The 9,971-nt window shown below is 28.3% G+C and overlaps 1 non-coding gene across 1 annotated transcript; it reads right to left on the bottom strand.

Annotated features, from left to right (window-relative positions):
• Window positions 1–9,510: 9,510 nt before the first annotated feature.
• Window positions 9,511–9,617, bottom strand: LOC139845929 (small nucleolar RNA R71). The gene has a single exon (XR_011758681.1). It is a non-coding gene; the product is annotated as a small nucleolar RNA R71 (small nucleolar RNA).
• Between the last annotated feature and the right edge of the window lie 354 nt (window positions 9,618–9,971).

Here is a 9,971-nt window from a genome sequence, read left to right as displayed (position 1 = left end):
AATGAAAATAATTATTAATGGCGATGAAAAGAAGAACGTTGATGATGAAGGTCGGTATGATGATGATTACGATCACGAGTGAGGATGTATGATGACAATGGATTATGATGTTATTTTTCTTCCATTTTAACTGCTGTAGGAAAAACGTATTAGAGAAAAAGAACCTGATTTTATACAAAATGGCTGTTGGGCCGAGTAATTGTTTTTCTGTCAGGCCGAATACTTGTTTTTCTATTGGGTGGTGTACTTGTGTTTCTATTTGGGCCCGACCAATAAACGAGTTCTATGCTACTGTTGATGTTCGATGGTTTATGATGATGACGAGTTAGTGATAATATATGATATACGATGACGATGATAATAGAATTAGAAAGAAGATGATTATAATTAAGATTGTGATTATGATTATAATTAAGATTATGATTATGATTATAATTAAGATTGTGATTATGATTATAATTAAGATTATGATTATGATTAAGATTATGATTATGATTATAATTAAGATTATGATTATGATTATGAAAGTGATTATGATTATGATGATAAATTTGATGACGATGATAAGTTGATATGGTTTGGGATGATGATGATAGTTTATAATGATGATAATGGTGATTTTATGATAATGATCGTAATTAGGTTAGGATGGTAATGATAATGATAATGATGATGATTCTGTTAATATGATGATGATGATGATCGACGCATGATGACGATTGAGAGGGTGTAATTCTTAATATTATTATTATTATTAGTAAGGTTATTATTATTATTATTATTAGTATTATTATTATTATTATTATTATTATTATTATTATTATTATTATTATTATTATTATTATTATTATTATTATTATCATAATTATTTACATTATTATTAATATAAGTATTATTATAATAATAATTATTATTATTATCATTAGAATTATTATTATTATTAGTATTATCATTATCATTATTATTATTATTTTATCATTTTTATTATTATTATCATTATTGTTAGAATTATCATTATTATTAAAAGTATAATTTTTAATATTATTATCACTATTATTATTATTATTATTATTACAAATTTTAAAATTATTATTATTATTATTATCATTAAATTTATTTATTATTATTATTATTATTATTATTATTATTATTATTATTATTATTATCATTATTTTAGCATTATTATAATTATTATTTTTACAAACAAAAGATATTTATATAAAAAGATATTTATTACATATATCATAACTATATTAATATTAATATTACATACTATTGTTTTTAAAATAAAATGCTATTATTATTTAAGTTACATATAATACATAAAAATATTTTAATATAATATAAGTATTAATACACTACATAATATTTTTAAAGCATTAATATATAATATTTATAATAAATGACATATAATACATATATATTCTAATTAAAATACTTAAATAAAGAATATGATATATGAATATTATTTAACTATTTAAAATATATCAATAAGTTATATTATTTATTAATATAACATATAAATTATTAATATAACAAGTATATTAATAATAGTAATATATAAATTTGTTAAATAATATTATGTGTTAATATATATTAATGATATAGGTTCGTGAATCCGAGGCCAACCCTGCATTGTTCAGTTCCGTCGTATGCATATTTTACTACAAAATATCGTATCGTGAGTTTCATTGCTCCCTTTTTACTAAATGCTTTTGCAATATATATTTTTGGGCTGAGAATACATGCGCTGCTTTTATAAATGTTTGACGAAATAGACATAAGTACTTAAAAACATTCTACGATTAGATTACGAATACTGAATATCACCCCTTTTAGCTTGGTAACCTGAGAATTAGTGAACTGACCACTAATTTACGCGAATCCTAAAGATAGATCTATTGGGCCTAACAAACCTAATCCAGGTTATGGATGCTTTAGTACTTCGACTTTTATATCATACAGATGAGAGTCCATGTATGATGGGGATATTCTAGATGCATTTTGTTAATGTCGGTTACCAGGTGTTCTCCATATGAATAATTTTATTACAGATGAGAGTTCCTGTATACTCTTTATGAAAATAAAATCTTGTGGTCTATTATGACAATTTATTATATAGGTTAAACCTATAACTCACCAACATTTTTGTTGACGTTTTAAGCATGTTTATTCTCAGGTGATTATTAAAGACTTCCGCTGTTACATGCTATTTAAAGACAAGATTTGGAGTCAGCATGCTTGTATGATAATGTTTAAAAACTGCATTCGGAAATACTTTGTTGTAACATATTATTATTAATCATTATGTAATGGTCGTGTGTGTAAATGTAGTATTTTAGATTATCATTGATTGATAATCTATGTTGTGTCATTTAAACCTTTATGGATGAATTAAAGGATATGGTTTGTTTTTAAAACGAATGCAGGCTTTGAAAAACGTCTCATATAGAGGTCAAAACCTCGCAATGAAACCAATTAATATGAAACGTTTATAATCGATATGAACGGGGCATTTCACATAATATCATATGGGACACTTATATTATGGGTTCTATAAAGTACTCTTATACGACACTTAATATTTCGGTTATATTTCATGATTGACGGAATTTATCTAGGGTCCTAAAAGGTATAACTAATAGCTCGCTTATTTTTAGTGTCATAATATCATATAGGACACTTATATTATGGGTTCTATAAAGTACTCTTATACGACACTTTATATTTCGGTCCTATTTCATGATAAACGCAATTTATCTAAGGTCCTAAAAGGGATAACAAATAGGACCCTTAGTTTTATGGTTGTAATATCATATATGACACTTATATTATGGGTTCTATAAAGTACTCTTATAGGACACTTAATATTTCGGTCCTATTTCATGATTGACGGTATTTATATAGAGTCCTAAAAGGTATCACTAATATGATGCTTAGTTTTATGGTCATAATATCATATTTAACTTTATAGGACACTTAGATTTTATCTACTATTCAGTACTAGTTTTATAACACCGTACCCTTTTTTATCTTGAATTTTAATTTGCTTATTCAAAGATACCAACTGGGTGTGGGAGATCACTTAAAATAAGGGTAAAGGTCCTATCAGGGTACATAATAGGACCTTTCAGCAGGTTCTAAAAGACCAGTATTTTGTAGTGCAAATCACTCTAAATTAACTTGAAGTAAAATCAACTCGATAACGAAACATACCATGGAAATAACAAAAATACAACACACTATAAACTTAAAGTAAATCAACTACATACCGTAACGTTCAAGTGTTAATCCTTAATTAATATATATTAACTGCATGATTCATCACCAACATCAAAAAGACATAGTAAAAGCTAGAATATAATTGTCACAACGCAAACATTAATATCACAAAAACTTTACAAGACAAAGAACAAAGGCCGGTGGAATAAGAAACATGTTTGGTTGTACATCAAAATTAGTTAGCATTAAAAGCAGGAGTTGATGAAAACTAATTAAACTGTTCAATTGCTTGAAACATGACGATAATCATGAGACCCACCGAGAGCAACGCCCTTAGAAGTTCCCTGACCATCAGCTAACATATGCGGCAGTGGATCATATCCTTGGTTTTGAATCATAAAGTAAACATCTTTACTAAGCCATCATAACTCGCCCTCAAAGGAAGTGACACGCGCATCTATAGAAGCTGGATTGGGATTTTTAGTAGAAGCTGGACTGGGGTTTCCAGTGTTAGAAGTGGTAACGTTTATTGGTTCTGGTTGTTCCTCACCGGCAGCAGCACTGCTTGGTGTTGACTTCTTGTTAACTGAATCATCACCAAAAACCACATTATCATAATCGAAAATACAATAAGTATCTGGTACATTTTCTTCGCTGATCTTTTCACTATTCAATTTAGATGGTTTTTCAGCATTCACAAATTTGACAGATCTGCGAGTTGAGGGTTTGGGGTTTTTTCGTGGTCTCTTAGATTTAGGCAGGATTGGAGAATCTGTTTATTTGGTGTTTTCAGCAGAAACCTTGGTGATGGAATGTTTGGTTCAGTAATCTTTTTAGTACGATATGTGAGTTTGGGTCTAGTTGATGGGGTATCAGGTGATGGAGGGATATTTGTTGCATGTTTGAGCTTTGTAGTTGAAGCAACTTCTTTTGTTGATGACACATGAGACCAAGTTGCCTTATGTTTCATTGATGATGGGGTTCCTGTTGTTTCTTTGATTATGAGTATTTCAGGAGGCTTTTGTTGGCTTATCTTTATACCATCCCACTTATTAGTAGGTTTATCGGCATTAGCAATTCTCGAAGATCTTCGTTTAATTAGTTTAGGGGCTTCTGCAGAAGTTGGTGGTTCATAAGTTGTGGATTGGGATCCTTCTGATGTGGTATGTAGTAATGGGTAGCCTTGTCTTTTTGACATTACTACCTTTTGTCTTGCCATATTCTGCATTACACAACAATATAGTTTATTAGTCATGAAAAAATAACGCCCCATTTGGCTCGCGGAATCCAATAGGATTCCGGCAGAATTTGAATTGAATTTAGACACGCATCATACCTAAATTCAATTCCAATTCTGCCGGAATCCCATTGGATTCCGTGAGCCAAACGGGGCCTAAGTAGAAAGTTGATCAAAATATATTTAAAGCAAATTAAAAGGTATATTAGTACAAGTAAGTCATAAGAAACCCAACATATTTAGAAAATACACAAACAATAGATAATTGACATATATACCATTGTTAGTGTTACTAATTCATGTCAATCTTAATATAAATAAATTGTCAGTAACTATACAAAGGTTAAATTTTAAGGTTAGAACAATGATATAACACACTAACATGTAAACTGACATATAAACTAACATATAATTACTAGACGATGCTTCCTTTTAATCATAATCGAACCACAAATTAGCCCTAATCAAGTCAGAATTATCCATTTAATGGATCATTAGTGCATATTAGTCGTAATCGTATCACTGCTTATACCTAATCAGGTTAGCCTTCATATTAGAAACCCTAATGCAATCACAAACCGTTGTTAAATAATCAAAGCTGATTAGAAAAGGATGGATAAAAGATGGGTTCGGAAATCTTACATGCATGTTGATTTGTTGAACAACGTCTTTAAATTTTTTTTAATGAGGATGCAAGGTTTATGTTATTTGGGAGCGAACAACAAATTAATGTGTAATCTATTTAAAAAATAAAATATAATTATGAATTAATATCATATACAGTAATTAAGAAGTTAGGTGTGTGATAATACTAAAAACGAACACATATTTCATAGCATTATCATTCCAGAAAGACAAGCTTTTAGTTGCAATTGTTCTATTTCCAAGTGATTATCGTTTAAATAATAAAATGTGAAGATAGAAGACTGAAACGAAGATTTGAAGACATAAATGACCAGAATATTCAAATGTACAAGTTACACTCCAATTGATACTATTTATTGATAAATTATGTCTAAAGATTGATAAGAATACAAGCCGCGGAACGCAAAGTACAAGATTTCAAAGCATACGAAAAGACGTTCGAAAATCCGGAACCGAGACATAAACCGAGCATCAACGCGCAAGTCAACGGAGCTAAAATTACAAGTCAACTATGCACATGAATATAATATATATATATATATATATATATATATATATATATATATATATATATATATATATATATATATATATATATATATATATATATAATTATATAAAATTATATATATTATTATAAATAATTAAATAATGTGTCATCAAACTAGAAAACAAAGCTATGTCAGCTGGCCAGGGATGCCATGCGATCGCATGGCTTTTAGCCTTCAAGCCCATGCGATCGCATGGGCTACAGTTTTTGGAAAAGTCCTATAAATTGACACGAATTCGGCCGAACACCAAAGACCTTCACAATTTTCTTTCTTCCTCTGTAAGAATAATATTTATATTTATATTTATAATATTAAGTTTAAGTTAAGATTAATAATAATTGGATTATTGTAACGAATGTTTTACGGTTTTTAAAGTCAAAACTCTGTCCGTGTAACGCTACGCGATTAATAATCATTGTAAGTTATGTTCAACCTTTTTAAATTAATGTCTCGTAACTAAGTTATTATTATGCTTATTTGAGCCGAAGTAATCGTGATGTTGGACTAAATATTAAGACGGGGTTATTGGACTTTGGACCATAATTAGGGTTTGGAAAAAAGACCGACACTTGTGGTCATTGGACTATTGACTATTAATGGACTTTATATTTGTTTAACTGAATGATAGTTCGTTAATTTAATATACAGATTTACAATTTGACATATCTATAAATAACCACATACGCTCTATTGGATACGCTGAGAGGGATATTTATAAATACTAATAATCGTTCATTTGACTTGACACGAGAATGGATTAATAATCAATGGACTTATTGAAACAGGGGTGGATTACATACAGTGATAACTGGTGTAATTATTAACAAAGTATTAAGACCTTGGATTACATACAGTCAATATCCCGGTGTAATTATTAACAAAGTATTAAGACCTTGTTACAGTTTGAATCCCTAATTAGTTGGAATATTTGACTTCGGGTATAAGGGTAATTTGACGAGGACACTCGCATTTTATAATTATGATTGATGGACTATTATGGACAAAAACCAGCTAGACATATCAAATAATCCAGGAAAAAGGACAATTAACCCAGGGTAATAAATTAAAATCAAAACGTCAAACATCATGATTACGGAAGTTTAAATAAGCCTAATTATTTTATTTCATATTTCATCGTACTTTTATTTATTGTCATTTAATTATCGCAACTTTATTTACTGTCATTTTAATAATCGCAATATTATTTATCGTCATTTAAATATTGTTATTTATTTTTCGCACTTTTAATTATTGTCATTTATTTTTATGCTTTAATTTAATTGTTTTTATTTATTTACATTTTGCATTAGGTTTTAATTGCGACTTAAAAATATAAAATCGACAAACCGGTCGTTAAATGGTAAAACCCCCCTTTTATAATATTAATAATACTACTTATATATATATACATATATATATATATATATATATATATATATATATATATATATATATATATATATATATATATATATATATATATATATATATATATATATATATATATATATATATATATATATATATATATATATATATATATATATATATTTGTAAATATATCTTTTATTTAAAAATATATCTTTTGTTTAAAAATATAGTGTAAGCTACGCTACTCTCCCTGTGGAACGAACCGGCTTTACTAAAAACTACACTACTCTACGATTAGGTACATTGCCTATAAGTGTTGTAGCAAGGTTTAGGTATATCCATTCTATAAATAATAAATAACTTGTGTAATTTGTACCGTATTCAACTGTATTTTGTATTAAAAACTAATAATATTAATATACCATTGCTCAAACATCAAGTATTTTTTGGCGCCGCTGCCGGGAAATAACCGAAAGCGAAACGCTATATATTTTAATCTATTTTTGTAAAAACATAATTATATACAAGTTTTAAATATAAATATATAAAAATAAAATATATATATATATATATATATCTACTTATATAGGTGTTTAAATAAAAAATAAAAAATATATATTTATTTTTAAGATTTTTGTTTATAAAATTAAAAAGTGTTTTTATTTTAAGTTTTTAAAATATAAATTTATTTTTATTTTATATAAATTATTTATCTTTTATTTTGTAAAAAAAATTAAAATCAAATAATAATTAAAATTAAAATTGGGTCGAAGCCTGTAAGAAGCCCGAATCATTTCTGGTTTGCTGGGCCATGCGATCGCATGAGCCCAACACCTTAAACTCATGCGATCGCATGAGATAGGCTGACAGAAACAACATCGTACGTAATTAATGCTGAATTAGGGTTATAATTTAGTTAATATTATTAAATCATTAGGTTTAATTAAATTATTATTAATTTAATTAGGGTTTAATTATTTAACTTATTAATTCTAGTTTTAATATTTAATTTGTAATATTAAGTTTATTTATTATTATTAATTATATAGATTAATATTTTTATATAATAATAATATAATAATAATATTTTTATTTAAAATTTTATTTTTATCATTTTTCTTTTATATCCTTTTATTATTTGTATCTTTTTAATCGTTTAGTTCGTAATTATAGTTTTAGTTTCATTTTTTGCCTTAGTTTAGTTTAGTTTTAAGTTTTTGCCGTAATTTTCCTTTAAGGTCTTTTTCTTAGAATTAGATTTTAGAAGCCTTAGAATTTTGCGACGCCACTTTTCGCTTTAGTATTTAAATAAATTTTAGTGCCGATTTAAGTAATTGCCGATTTACTTTTAGAATTTCATTTTAAGTTTTAGTTCCTTTAGAATTTTTAGACTTTAGTCACAACTTTTAGTTGTAAGTTTTTAGACGCAAAGCTTCAAATGTAGATTTTAGTTTCTAAGATTTAGATTGTTTTTCGACGTTTATTTTTCAACTTCTTGTTTTTCGACGCACTTTTTCTTTTTCATTTCTACGCTCTAATTTTTAGGACATAGAATTTTCTTTAAATTTTTAAATTTCGAAGAAAAATTATTGTAAGCGATTAAATCAATAGACGCCAATTTTCTGGTTCGTAGTAATAGTTGGATTTGTTAGTGGTGAGTTGTGGATTTACAATTTAAAGGGTCCTGGCTACCTGCTGCATCTATTGGCTATTCAAAATGTGCGCAAAATCAGAAAAGTCTATTAATTTGATAACTTATATAATTTTTATTTTTATAACTAATAGGATATTCAGTGAATGCACCGAGCAAAATGTTCACCACCTTTCATACGTTCACCACCTGTAACTTGATCAAGACATCTAGCCAATATTATTGCCATTGATTTTTCTTTAGAATCATCATCTAGTCGAATAAGTACTCCAATTCAAATTTCCGATAATCCATTTTTTGAACCCGACTTCACAATTGAGGACCCGAAGGATATTCAAGGACAATTCAGAGATCCTGAACCACAAATTATTCATTCGGAGGTTAACGACGAAGTAATCGTTAAATCAGAATCTTCTAGTGATTCAGATTCAACAAATTCAACTATGGAAGAAACGGAACCTCAAAGTATGGAAGACCGAATGAGAGCCACACGCACGGGCCAAGGTCATGCCATTAATCAACTAGATGTTAGAACGCCAGATTTTGAAATCAAAGGATAAATCCGACACATGGTACTAATCCTACACAAATGCCAATTTAGTGGTACACCAAAAGAAGAACCAAACGAACATCTTCGAACCTTTAATAGGATTTGTACTCTATTTAAAATCTAAGAAGTTGAGGATGAAACAATTTATCTTATGTTGTTCCCCTGGACTTTAAAGGGGGAAGCCAAATATTGGTTAGAAGCGTTACCCGAAGGTGCGATTGATACATGGGATGTTTTAGTTGAGAAATTTCTTCAAAGATTCTTTCTGGCATCTAAAGTCGTGAGACTTCAAGGAGAAATTGTCACGTTCGTGCAAAAGCCAAATGAAACGTTATATGAAGCATGGACAAGATTCGGAAAAATGTTGAGAGGATGTCCTCAACACGGTTTAGACACTTTTCAAATTTTACAAATATTTTACAAAGGAGTCGACGTTGCTACACGAAAGGACATCGATACAGCTGGTGGTGGTTCCATTATGAAGAAAACCGCAACCGAAGCTCACAAGATTATTGATAATACAGCCTCCCACTCACATGTGTGGCATCAGGAAAAAGATATTTTTCATTCATCTAAAGCGGCTAGAGCCGATTCTAGCCATGACTTTGATTCCATTTCCGCAAAGCTAGATTCTTTCGAAAGACGAATGGAAAAGATGACTAAAGATATTCACGCAATACGAATCAGTTGTGAGCAGTGTAGAGGACCACATTTGACAAAAGATTGTCTCAGTTTTGAACAAAC

The sequence above is a fragment of the Rutidosis leptorrhynchoides genome, chromosome 4 (genome assembly GCF_046630445.1).
Source record: "Rutidosis leptorrhynchoides isolate AG116_Rl617_1_P2 chromosome 4, CSIRO_AGI_Rlap_v1, whole genome shotgun sequence".
NCBI classification, from domain to species: Eukaryota; Viridiplantae; Streptophyta; class Magnoliopsida; order Asterales; family Asteraceae; genus Rutidosis; species Rutidosis leptorrhynchoides.
The sequence above is the reverse complement of the archived record's forward strand: the minus strand, read 5'-3'. Positions and strand labels throughout refer to the sequence as shown.